Raw genomic sequence first — 13,315 nt, 5'->3', positions numbered from 1 at the left:
GGATACTGATCAGTTACCTGGCAATGTGGGATGAAAACTATTGGCCTGATTTATGAAAGAAATCCACATTTGGATCTTGTGTGTGTCCCTGTCTTCTGTATAGGCTGGAAGACCTTCACCACAGAGGGCCAGGCCAGGCCCTGATGAGATGGCACAAGGGAGCAACAGGTTCCTCCTAACTGACAAAGCAGAGTAAAACCTGCCCTCCCAGATCCTGATGCAGGAGGCAGAGCTGCAGTGAGGTGGAGAGCAGGGACTGGGCGGGTTCCCCAGACAAGCCCTGGGGTGTAAGAGGAGCCACCACCATCATTGCCCTGCAGTCTCTTGAAGCCAACTCTGCTCTCCCAAACTTCCTGTGGGAGGTACAGCTTTTCTTACCGGCTGTGACTCTGAACCATTCAGCATGGAAAGGTCGTAAACTGCTGATGAAGAGCTTCTAATGGGCATTTGGAGGGTAATGATTAAGGAACACTTTAGGTAATAAATCTGGTCTTCACCAATTCTCTATTTCAGCTAAGAGCAAGGAAAAGGCCTTACAGGAAGCTACCTAAAGAAATAATACATTAAAGGAAAGCATTTTGTGCATGAAAGGCAGATGTTTGTTCTGCTGGAAGATATAAACCAGTGTAGCTAAATAACATCTACATGATTACGTTGGATACTGGTCTTTAGATCCGAGTCTGCAATCCCTAATCTGTGTAGAAAATATGCTGTTTTCTCCATGAAAGTATTACTTTTCAGACCGTGAATCCTACAGTAGGAAAGGTGAGATGGCATTCCAGAATTACGTATTTTGTATTTACGGAAATTTTCACCTTTTTTTTTAGCTGAGGGTAACTTTTCCAAACAACCAAATAACTTGTGTAATTTTTTTATTCTTAATGGGTATAGGTTAAATGTGAAAAACGATATTTGGTTTCACTTAATTTTGATTGAGGAGATGCAGTTCTGTAAATAATTACTATAATTTCATATCATACTTTGGTGTAGTGTTCCCCAAGGAAGGAAGTAGAAAAACTATGTTCTCATTTGGCCTTTGCAATTATTTCCTGCCCTTTCTATTGTGTCACCATAATGGTGTAGGACAGTCTCCCTGTTGCCATTTCTTGTAGTCAGTGAATATGAAAAGTATTGTTATGCTAATGGTCCTTTCACCATAATTTCTCTGAAGATTACAGTTGCAAATGATGCCTTCCTGCTATCTCCTTCTATGAATGAATCAAACCCTTAAAACAAGTGCTGCTTCCCCTTCTGGCCATCTGACTTGCCCTTAGCTATTTCTAAAGGGAACAGTATAGTTATTATTCACTTTATTCATTATCATAAAAATCTGACTTGTCAAAGGAAATATGATTATTACCTTTTTCTTTAAATGGCAAGAATTCTCATAAGATGCTGTGCAAATGAAAGTGTACATAAAAACACGTTAAAAAAACATTAATAGTGTCAAAAATCATCTCTGAGTGAATGGGAGTGATGAGGAAATGATGTATGCAATGAATCTTGAGTCTCAGAGGATGTCTCCATTGCATAGGTAACTTGGGCTGTCAAACTGGTTTTAATCTTAACCCCCCTGTAGAACAGCCTGTAGCCAGAGTTTGAGACCTTAAAACCAGAATGACTTAGAAATGCAGGTTTTGCTTTTACAAGACCTGGCATCCAGCCCATTTCCTGGTGCTGTTTTCCTTCTAAGGGGCTACATGCAATGCCTCTTGTGGGGTGGCTGGGCTCTGTGGGTTTTGGGGAAGATGTCAGGGTGCTTCGGTGGGAGGAGCTGTCAGATGTGCTGCTGTGCAGGCAGCTGTGGGAACAGGAAGGGTGCAGTGCTTGAGGAAGAGATTTCAGTGGAGATGTGTACTGGGAGAAACCTAATGTGGGTGGCTGAGCTCAAAGGTAGCTGTCTCAGCAGTGCCCTGGCCTGTGAGAAACTGGGGGCTGCTGGCTTTATGCCTTAGTCTGAGCACTAAATGTAGCTGAAAGACTAAGGGCTATTAAGCTCAGTCTTAAAAGTTTTAGTCAAATATGTATAGACAATTAGATTCTGAAAAACATTCAAGGAATGTGTGTATTTTATGGGTGGAAATTTCCACCCATGCTTTTGGTTATTGAGCTGATCATTTATATCCAATAAAGTCTTTAAATGTGTTGAGGAAGAATTACTGACCTGAAAAAGGGGAGCTTAATGAGATCTGTCCTCTGTTTCAGTGCTAAAATCTAGCCTTTAAAAAACCCTAAAAACCTCAGAATAAAAATGAATGAAAACCAAACAAAAAAACCTCACAAGCAAACCCAAACAAACACCAAAAAAATCTTCTAAAACAATCCTGCTCCTCCTGTGTCATCTTCCATCCTGTATCTATTAGTTTCTTATCCTTATAGCACTATTTCAGCCAACTTGAAGTAGCATTGTATGCTTTGTCATTTAGGGTGAGAAATTACAGGCCAAATTTTGGACCGTATCCAGGAAATGGACCACACCGGTGTGAAGTGAACCAGGGTGCCCTTGTCTGTACATCAGGGTAATCCCTACCTTGTTGGGAAATAGGCCTTGTTATACTGGAAGTCAGCAGATATAACATGCTAGTTCAAGAGGTCTAGTCTGTTCTATAAAGATAGAATATATACTAATATTAAATAAGCATTTTCTCATATATAGAGAATATTTATTTGATCTACTGTACATGCACAGAGTTGTATCTCTGGGGTTTTTTGTAATTTTTTTTTTCATATGGACTTTTTTCTGTGCAACAGCCTTCTTCAAACTATCTGTTGCATCTTGCCTATGATCTATAAAGCTAAGAATTATGGAACAATTCCCAGGGATTTGTAGACTTCTGAAAACTGAATCCGACTGTCAAAATTTAGTGAATTAAATTGCCTCAATGCCTGTGGTTTTGAGAGTTTGTAAGCCTTCATTCTACACAGGGAAAAAAAAAAAGACACATTAAGTAAAGAGAAATTCTGCTAGCTGAAGCCAGCAGAGCTTCTGCTGTGCTTTACCTATCATTCTTCAAAAGGTGTTTGATCTTTAGATAAAACATTTGTTAATACTTTAAAGACTTCAACATAAGATCTTTAAAGATCCTCTTTTTTTCTACAGTAAAAACCTAATAATATGTCATAATTTTGCTTAAGTATTAAACTTCTTTCAATATCTGGAGCTAACTGTTCATCCTAGGCATTCAATAACAGAGGAATTATGAAACAGGGAGTAAGAGGAAGAAATAAGGATGGGGAAAATGAGATGGAGGTTCAGCATCATTTCAGAGATTGGATTTAGCTCTGAGGTCTCTGACTCTCTGCTAGCAACATGAAAAAGATAATCTTTTTATGTCATTGATAGGCAAATTGTGGGAAATGCTGAATGCAGGGCACAGAAACTAATTAGAAAAAGAATTAAAAGACGAAAATGTCCTTTCAGATATAAAATCACGTTATTGGATAAAGTAAGGTTCTGAAAGTCTTATTTTCTCTCCTTTTTTTTTTTTTTTATCAGTTTGCAGGAAATGGAGCAAAGCAGAGCAAACAGAAGAGTGGCAGGGTGTTAATTGAGACTTGATAATTACAGTGAAGCATAGTCAAAGAACAGATAATCTTCCAGCTCTCAGCATGAAAATCATGATGGGTAGCACCCATGGACTCTCAGCACTGTTGTGATAACCCTGGGAAGTCACAGTGAGAGCCTCAGTGACACACAAGCCTGTGCCTGAGAGCAAACATTAGCAAGTGGGGAGTTTCATAAAACTGATTTTTTTAATTGATCTTTTTCTTTTTTCCCTCTCTGTCTTGGTGTCTGGGCTGTTGATGGGTATGAAATGGAAAGGATGTACTCCCTTGGCGATAAAAAGCATGGGTGAGCAAGCGGCGGTTGCAGGGTAATGGCAACAGTGCCTTGTGCCAGTCACAGTTGAGTGCTGAGAGATTAAATAGATTAAATGAAAATAGATGCAAGCTAATTGAATTCAGTGATATAGGAGATGAAATCAGAGTGGTATAAAATTAGGCCTAAGATGGGGGTTGTTATTTTACGTTTTATCAGCGTTCTCTTTGGATTGCCAGAGTTGGAAGCTCTTTCAGTCAGAAATGAAAATAAAACAAAACATAAAGCAGGACAAAAAGCCATTCTCCTGTTCTGTTGTAAAACAAAACAGCTTTGCAAAAGATTTGCAGTATTTTAGAAAAATAATAGTTTGAGAACCATCTTAGACTGAAGTTGCTTGGATTTTATCTATTTTTTGTTTTATGTAAGATGAATTGCGGTTTGAGTGTTTAAGTGGTTGTTATCCTAGTTGAAGGTAAAAGTCTCTTTTATAAAGTTAAAATGTTCAGAAGTATAATGACGTCTGAGACAACACATTTGTCACTTATTCTCTAGATTGTGTTGTAGGCTCAAACAGAGGGGGTGGTTAAACTTCCCTTCTCCCCACTCTACTTCCATCCCTTCGAATAAGTGTGTTTTATGGAAGGACCTAAGTTTGGAAACTGATGAGTTTTATATCCAGACAGCAAAAGAGACTACTAAAACTTAAGGGACAGTACAGAAAATAAAATAGACATGAGTGTCTGAAGAACATAAGGGGCAGAAGGGAAGTTTTAAAATGAATGGAGCAAATTGAGAGCAAAGCTGAAGGTATGTGTTGTGTTTTTCTGGGCCTTGGATTTAAGAGAAGAACTGTGAACTTGAAGCAGAGGATGAAGGGTTTGATTTGAATATGAATGTCTGGCAGGGTCTGAGGAGCATGAAAGGGCTAATTTTAGCATCAGCTTTTTGAATAGATTGGTTGGGTACAAGCTGAGATGTAAGTAGGCTAGACAGGCTATAGCTAAGAACAAGGATGAGGGGAGAAAAACATGAAAGGCTTCACCTGCCTTCACCGATGTGCAAAAATGTCTGGCAGAAGCATGTATGACTTTCAGTAACACCTGCATCCTGTTTTGTAAATTTTATTGGTATACTGGGTTTTGGGGTGGTGAACAGAAATTCCACTCAGGCAGTCAGAGTATATTTTATGGTATACGTTTACATGCAGAATGCACTGAGGGGTTTGGTGTGGATCTGGAATGTAGAGAAGGTTATCGGGATACGGATTCTGTTGAGACATCTCACCAGATGGAGGAAGGTGATTTGTAGTAAAGATGAACTTAAGCAATTAGTAGGTGGAGTCAGAGGTTATGTCAGGGTATCCAAGCAAAGAGCAAAATATATCCAACATTGTCTAGATCCAATGACAGACTTACAGCAAAGATTTTTGAAATCCTTTTTCAGACCTAATCTCTGCTTGTGCTGTGGAAATAAAATGTCAAAACAAATACAATGATTAGTGAACTAATCAAAACAGTAAGAAATGTGTCTAGCAGTTTTTCTCATCTTATTTTTGTAACAAATGCTTTTTAAATTCCACAGCGATGAATGATATTAGAAGAAAATACCATACAATGAAAATTTAGTAAGCATAGATGAACACTGAAAAAGGTAGTGCACTGTAAAACACTTAATTTTTCCAGTCAGACCATTTGGCAGATAACATACTTTTCTCCACCGCTTCCAGATTTTCTGTCAGAGCCACCTCACTATTGTTACCTAGAAATTTTGATTATCTTTGATTTTAAAACAAACAAAACTTTCATTTATTCACTTCCAGATCTTACTTTCATTGTAGAAAACTTAAAATTCTGGCACTGACTTCACTAGAGGCAAGAGTGAACTTCAACTCACTCTTTCCAACTTCAGTTGGCATATTTGCAAGTTTAATAGTCGATATAAGTATCTTCATGATTTAAGGCCTTACTTTGCATGTAACAGAACTTATCAAACCTCACCAGAACGTTTATTTGATTTTATGTCATAAGAGGATGTCGTAGAATGGCTTTCATATTTATTAACTGAGTAACCAATGAAAAATGATTTTTTTTTTTTTGACTGAGGAGACTCAGGTATTAAATTGACCAAAAATGAAAGAGATTAAGTTCATTTATACTCTAATGCAATGAAATCAACATTGTTACTTTAGGACTGTGTTCTGTTCATTTAAGTACATTCCCTTTAAATATCACTGACCATAATTGGATGTTTTTCTCAACTCTTCAGTATTCTAGCCCAGGTTACTTAATTTTTTTCATGAAGCACTTTGAAATTGAAAATGTTAAGATTGTTCCTCTACCTTATAATATTACTTTATTAGGTATTATGCTATCCATTCATCACATGTTTATGGTCTTATCTATTGCCCACAAATGTCAAATAAATTGTAGTCACATATTTAATTCTAAAAGTGTCAAAATGTTTTCAGTATAAAGTAAAATGAATGGAATGATAGTTTTGAATTAACAGTCTGAATAGAACTTATCTCCAAGGAATACGCTTGAAACTCAGAGGAACACTGTTATGTTTTTTCCCCACTAAAAATAGTGAGATCTGGACTGAAATTCCTAGCTTAAAATTAAATTTCAGTAAATAATCAGGAAAGAGAAAATGTGACTATCTTACATTTTCCCTCTGCCATAATTTTTCAAACAGCACAAATAAATTTTTCATTCAGAACTTTGATGCTTGTTAGGGCCAGAAATTTGAACAACTTTGATGAACAGTATGTGAGCTATTTTGAAATCTGAAAATCTGTTTGTTAAGTTCTGTAAATAGGAACAATTGAATGCTGAGCTGTAACAAAAATCTGGCTGGGATTTTATGTGCCAAGTGCTTAAGAATCTACCCCTCAAAATATAAAAGTATAGCTTTACCAACGCAAAAAATATTTGAAAAATACTGAGAGCGCTTTTCTGCTTTTTTTTTCCCACTTTGTGTTTTTGTTATCTTCTAGTCCAACCTAATCCAAAACCACAAACAAGCCAAGTCAGCATTTCTTGAAATATGTTTTTGTATGGCGTACTGTCGTGTCCCTTAATTAACTAGTAGTGAAATCTCACCTCATCTCAAATGATGGTATAAATATGTAGAAAATGTACAGTGATGAGGTGAAGTGTAACATCACAGCCTTGGAAAAGCAAGACGTCACATACGGATGTAAGATAGAGATTTCTTTACGGCTGAGATGGCTACTAATTCCTGGTTTGCACTATGAAGCAATTCTCTTGTGCTCTTTCTGTTATTTTAATTAGAAAACATTTAGCTGGACAAAATATATGTTCTTGTTCTTTTTTGTAGTCCTTAACACATGTAGCTCTGATTAGTATTTAGAATTATTACCCATTTTTGACTTTTCTTTAAGGTGACAACAGTATAACTGATGGTATTCATATTCTGAATACAATAAAAGCTTTGATGTATTTGCTGTCTGCCTTACATATGATAATTTTTTCATGATATTTCCATTAAGAAGCAATATTTTGTCTATTATTTCTTGTATGCTATGCACTAAATATATCCTGTTTTTTCCTGTGAGAAAGATGGTTCTTTTTATTTTCTTTAATGTACAGTTTTGGATTTGTCTGTGCGCTTTAAAAAAATGAAGATGACTTCTTGGGATTCCTTCATATTTGTACTTTAAACTTGAACTGACACTGGTGAAAGCTGAAAGTATAAGATCTCTTTTTTGCTAAGTACTGAGATCTGTCAGTCCTCTAGCAAGAAAGGAAAATTCTCTGTATCAGGGATTGGTAAATTTGTGTCTATACATCACTCTTCTCTGCATTCTTATTGAGAAACAAAAGTTTTACTGCTCAGAGGTTGGGGGCCTCATCCTCCTGATCACAGTAGAGATTAGTTAGGCAATTAGGGCTGACTTGCAGTAAAATCCTTTAAAAGCAGTCACCAACCTCCAGGAACTGGAGCAGGAAGGTGCAAACAAGGGAGTTTTTCTGGATTTTCAGAGGGAGTTTGGCAAAAATAAGAAGATGGCACCTGTGAAAATAAGGGAGAAGATGCAAGAAATGATAGAGGTAATGAAGGTGACTAGATGCAGGAGCTGTGTGTGAGCATGATTAGTTTCATATAGAAGGTGTGTTTGTGTGCCAGTGGGGCTGCCTGATGGAAACAGGAAAGAAAAGATCCAGGGACTAGAGATACTGATGAACAGTTTTCTGAAACTGAAGCATGTAATAGAGGAGAAGCATGAACTAGCAGTACAATTAAGAATTTGTATGTGCTTGCTGAGTGAGATGAGTTCAGGGAATACAGGCACTCTACAGAAGAATCAGCTCAAAAAGAGGAGCCTGATTAGTGGAGGAGAGATGGAGCTGAGATTGCTATATGTTAGTAACAGAAGTTTTGATTTCACTGATAGAGTAACTGTAGAGCTAGCTAAATGGGCTTACAGTCACAAATGTAGAGCAAGACTAATCTAAATACAGAGTTGCTTCAGGTCAAATGCACTGTAACTATCAGCAGTCTGAATCCCTCAGATGGAAATTAAGCCTTAGAGCATCAGTAGCCCATGGCTGAAGCACCTTTTCTCTAAACTAGTTTGTCTAGACAATAGCTGTGTGCTATATAACTGTAAACACATATAGGAAACTGGGTGGTACGGAGGCTTCCCTGACCTTTGTTATGGAATAGAACAGGCTGAAGAGGAGATGCATCAAATAGATCAATAGAACATGTCTCAATTTTTCTTAAAGTTTTGCTGATTGAAAACTGTTATTAGTTGCACCTGAATGAAACCTGAGGATTACTTAAATTTGGGATTTCTCTTGATTTACATCACCATAGATAGAGAACAAACTGACTCCATTGTCCAACTTGTCCTTTATATTACTAAGTTTCAATGGTTCAACAAAGAGCTTTTGTATATATAAATTTTTGACTCTTGAAGGAAATGTTGGAATGTTGAGAACTTAAAATTTCTTTGGAAGAGACTATAGTGTCTGATTCCTGATAGTTAAGCTCCTCCTATCTCTAAGATTGAACAAGTATACCTGAAAATATCTGCAAGGGTGTTAGTTGTCCTTTGACACTCTACAGGGCAAAGACACTCAAAAAGAACGTTGAAAAACGGGAAGACTTAAGTTAAAGAAATAAGTTTAATCCAAGGTGTTTCAAGAGTTGAACATACATTAACTATACTTTTGTTTTATTTGTTAAAACTTTTTTATGATCTTTGTAAGTGTTAGAACCAACTAGTATCACCGCTTTCAGATCTTTTGTTGCAAAAGTGATAAGGAAGAGAAATAAAGACAATAAAGTAGGGTTTTTGTAGGCAGAGTAAACAGGTGAAATTAGAGTATTCATGTTACTGTGGTGCATTTGTTCCCATCCATCTTCCTTTCAGAAAGTCCTTGTGTGCCCTTCTACATCCCTCAGAGCTCTCCTTGTGTATCAGAAATCTCTAGCTAATGTCCATTGGGAACATGGCAAATTTAGGAAGGTAGCTATCAGAAATGGTTTTCTACTGATTCATCTAATAGAAAAAACCCAACCCTGAACATGTAAACTTACTTTCTTAGATATAGTGTCTTTGGCCAGGAACAACAGAAATTGTATTGAAACCTATAAGAGCTGCAACTCCTGAGCTGAGAGAATCAGAGGACAGGAAATGCTTCTGAAAAGATAACAGCCTTAGACATGCTCAGAGTGGGATTACTCATCTTACTCCAGAGAAGACTCAAACACTGACAGAAACAGCTGTTCAGGTGAACAGCATCTGAAAACTGTTTTGTAAGGCTAACTCCATTAAACCGATGAGACCTCCTGTTGGAGCCTGATGGGAGCAATAAATTCCAGCATTTGACAGAAGAGTGGTGCATGGTAAATCCAAGTGTCTTCTATTCATGCTTTCTTGTGTCTTTATGGCTGCACCTCAAAGGTAGATACCACCTGATAAATTCTGAATCCTCAGATCATTTTTTCCCATCTTTCAATCAACATGAAAAATTCCCAAAAATGCAATGGTCAAAGGTTTGATTTTATGGTTATAAACAAACAGGAAAGCATAATGATATGTAAAGTCCTGTGTGCTATGCAAATAGCTGTGGAAAAGAAGTATTTCCAGTTTGCAAGAAGTTATTTCATTTTAGTGGTGAAGTTCCAATGTTTAAGTTAAAAAAATGATGGACCAAACTGTAATAAGTATCTTGAAATAATTTTGGAGAGGTGAATTCTACTCATATAGAATCTTTTTTCATTCAAAATTTGCACTGAATGTATCTCTTCATAGAATTGCCATTGTGCTTGGTTAAAGGTGACAGGTGGAAGATGCACAAGCTATTGTTTACCAGCTGGGAATGTTGTTCTTTACCTGATAACGTCCAGAGTACTTATTTGTAGTAAGAGAATCTTCAACCTTTTCAGAGGAGCTTTAAGCTAGAAATCTTCTGTTAAATGAGTGGAAAAGGGAAACTGTCCACATTATGACTGACTTTAGAGGTATTTTCTGAGACATACTTTTTTTTAAGTACCAAATTGAAAAGGTCTCTATATTCTTCTACATTCAGAACTATTCTTAAGACAAAAAAAAGTCTGTTTTTTTGATATAAGATCTTTAGATAAAATATGCTATTTAACAGCTTATTATGTCTCTGACAAATTCCAATATGTACTATGTTTACAAAGTGGGACTGGAGATACCCGTTAAATATGTTACATAATGACAAATTATATTGTTACAAACTCCAGCAATCACTGTTCATCGCTGTTTTGAAAAGCAAGATGGAGTTAGAGACTCTATACTCTCTTAAGACTCTGAATAAATACCTTTGTTTTCCAAGTCATTATATTGGTTTTTGACAATAAGACTGGGGATATTCCCGTGTATAACAAGGAAGTAACTTTTCTAACGCACTTAGTCCGTTTGTATATCCCAATTTTAAAAAAAAAAAAAAGAGTTGAAATATGAGCATATCTTTTTCTATTTTTACAGTTATATGTGAAAATATCAAATAATCCAATAAAGGCAGAGCCAAACTTTCAATCATCTAACATAATTATATTAACACATTTTTATTTTAAAAGTGTAATTTTCTGTCTCTGCTTAGAAAAGAAATACTGAAAGTGAAGGGTATTAGAAGAGAAGGTGGCAGAGGTCAGGACGGTAAGTCTCATACTAGTCAGATCTGACAATAATTCCCCGTACCTGTGTTTGAATTCTGTCAAATACCCTAGACAGCTTTTAGAAACTTTAAGTAATTGTAAAGGAGAAATTGAGCCACCAGTCATTAGCATAAAATAAAGATGCTTCATTTTTGATGAGCATTTGGCCTATAGGTTTTGGAACCATGTGTTTTGTGTGTGTTCTTCGTGTGACTTATGGAGGTATTCAAATCTCTCTAAGAAAAATCCATGCTACAGCCTAGCAGAAAGTTTTCCTATTACACTCTTTGTTTTGCAATTAGTCTTCATAGATTTTTGTAGAAGTAAGCTCATTCATGCAGCCTAGTTTAGATTTCACATACTTGTCATGATTAGACGGCGGGTGTTAAGGTATTAGAGATGGGCAGTAGCATAAATTCTCTGGCAGTGAGCTAGGCTGCTGTACTGTTAGAGTATTTGATATACATTTGTGTTGTAATTCTTTTATTATTAATTTGGGAACTGAAAATTAGACCAGCATGTTACCTGTTTTAAAAAGAGTAAGATTACTTCCTTCAAGGATCTTTCATCACTATTTTAATAGCTTGAGATACTATGCAAGATGTTCAGATCTTATGCTGTAAAATGTGGATAGTATGTGTGGGGAAACAATATTTCATCTCTTACTTAAATCTTCTCAGATTTGGTAACTTAGCAAAACTCAACAAGAGCTTTGTTAGCTGTATAGTTTGATGCTATTTCCATAAAACTTGTGGCTTTCCAACTTTATTGTGAAATGAAAGTCAGGAAATATGACTGCATTCATTGTTACTTTTCATAAGCCTACATTTTACTTCTATAAAAGCTTTGCAACATTACTATCTTTAAGCATCCTTGTCATTAAAGTGGGGCAGAAAGAGAAGGAACAGGAAAGGAACACAAAGGGCAACTGTGATCTGAAGACTTCTCTGGAGAAGTTGAGCAAGGTACTATTTGGGCTGTCAAAAGGTGAAATCAGAAGATTGTCTGTTTTTAGCATGTTGGGCATGATTTAATTCTGTCATCATCAACCAGATGGCAAATATGCTGACAGGCTTTTAGACTACCAATGACAGGATCAAAGGGCACTGGGGTCACAGTGTGATTACCTGGCACAACAAGGGCACCTTTGATAACTTAGCCATGTTACTAGTTTAAGTGCATTAATTTGTGTGAAGCATTAACATTGGTGGTATTTGATATTTTTTAATCTTTTTTTTTTTTTTTTTTTTTCAGTCTGGCTTTCTGCTAGAATGCTGTTATTAGTATTGTACGTTAGGGTTGCTCTTTTTATTACTGTGTTTTAGGGTCACATTATGTTGTGCAACCATCCAGATGGGTGGAACTACAGGCAGAATTATTTGGCTTTTAATGTATAAAGGAAAGTCTACCAGAAAAATTACTGAATTCATGGTGTGTTCCTCAGTGATTAAATATTGAGGAAAAGAAGGAAATAATATGTTAACAATCAGTGTAGTCTTTGTGCTTTTATATTTTTGTAAAGGAGATAGCTTGTTTTCTGATGATATTTCAGATGTTCTTGTAGGTATTTTGTGGACTTCCTTTTCTAGCTGCCCTAATACCAAGCTCCTTTACGTTTTCCTTGGTCTACAGACGCCCAGGGAATACTCAGTTTCCCAGCAATGCATGTGCCTCCCTGACTGTACTGTAGAAAAAACCTGTACGTTATGGGTTTTTTTGAAAACTCCATGTATTTGATCATGTAATGAGGTTGAGGTGTTCTTCACAGATACTTTTACAGTGTTATGTCCATGACCTGATATACCCTAAAAGAGAGAAGCAGGTTGTTAACCATTTATTAGCTGTGTATATGTATGCAGCAAGAGATTACAATCAGTCAGCGCATTATTAAAACAGTTTCAACTGATCATTCAAGCATTTTATTTGTGCATGCAAACAAGAGTGGAACATTTGTAGCTCTCTTTCCCCAGACGTCCTCCTCAGGTCTCTCTTCTGGCCGATAGCAGCACTCTGAGTTTCGGCCCTTGGCTTAGAGCTGTAATAGTTCTGACCATTTTATCCCACCTTTCCTTATGGTGCTGTTTAAAAACTGGTTCAACCATTTTGCCACCATTGTTAGTTTCCTTTAAGTAATCCTTTAATCCTATTCATAGTTTCTGTTAGAGGGTGAGGTCCTGATAATCCCTTTGGGCAAATTTGCTTTCCTTTTATCTTGGCTGGTGTTCAGTATTTCCTCAGTGTGGTTGCTAGCCATGAAAATATGGTGAATTTTTAGCTAATTAGAGAGGCAGTAATTGAAGGACTTTGCAAATTTTACTTTTTCTGTCAGTAAAT

The sequence above is a fragment of the Strix uralensis genome, chromosome 8 (genome assembly GCF_047716275.1).
Source record: "Strix uralensis isolate ZFMK-TIS-50842 chromosome 8, bStrUra1, whole genome shotgun sequence".
NCBI classification, from domain to species: domain Eukaryota; kingdom Metazoa; phylum Chordata; class Aves; order Strigiformes; family Strigidae; genus Strix; species Strix uralensis.
The sequence above is the reverse complement of the archived record's forward strand: the minus strand, read 5'-3'. Positions refer to the sequence as shown.